Source organism: Glandiceps talaboti, chromosome 10, assembly GCF_964340395.1.
Source record: "Glandiceps talaboti chromosome 10, keGlaTala1.1, whole genome shotgun sequence".
Lineage (NCBI taxonomy): Eukaryota > Metazoa > Hemichordata > Enteropneusta > Spengelidae > Glandiceps > Glandiceps talaboti.
In genome coordinates this window covers 19481648-19482003 of record NC_135558.1, presented here as the reverse complement: position 1 = coordinate 19482003, position 356 = coordinate 19481648, and positions in this window count along the sequence as shown.

The following is a 356-nucleotide window of genomic DNA, read 5'->3' as shown; positions in this document are numbered from 1 at the left end:
TTAAGCCAATGAATAACAATACTTTAGCATTTCTACGTCATGTCAAATCATCAAACCACAATTGGATGCAGCTGTGTTCCTAATGCCTTGACAAGCAGATGGTGTCATCTGTTGGCCACTTGGTTTCCACCTACTTCAGTTATCAGTATTGAATTTCGAAACATTAGTCGTTAGGCCAGAATAAAAAATTCCCAACGGGCAACCTAGTCTATCACATTGGAGAGAATGTCGATTTTGATTTTTTTTTTCAGATTTGTGATGGCCCGATGACTTCTCAGCCCGCTTCCCACTGTCCTTAATCAAGTGCACGTTGGATATGCAACAGCTTAGTTTAATCTCAATTCACTCCTATATGC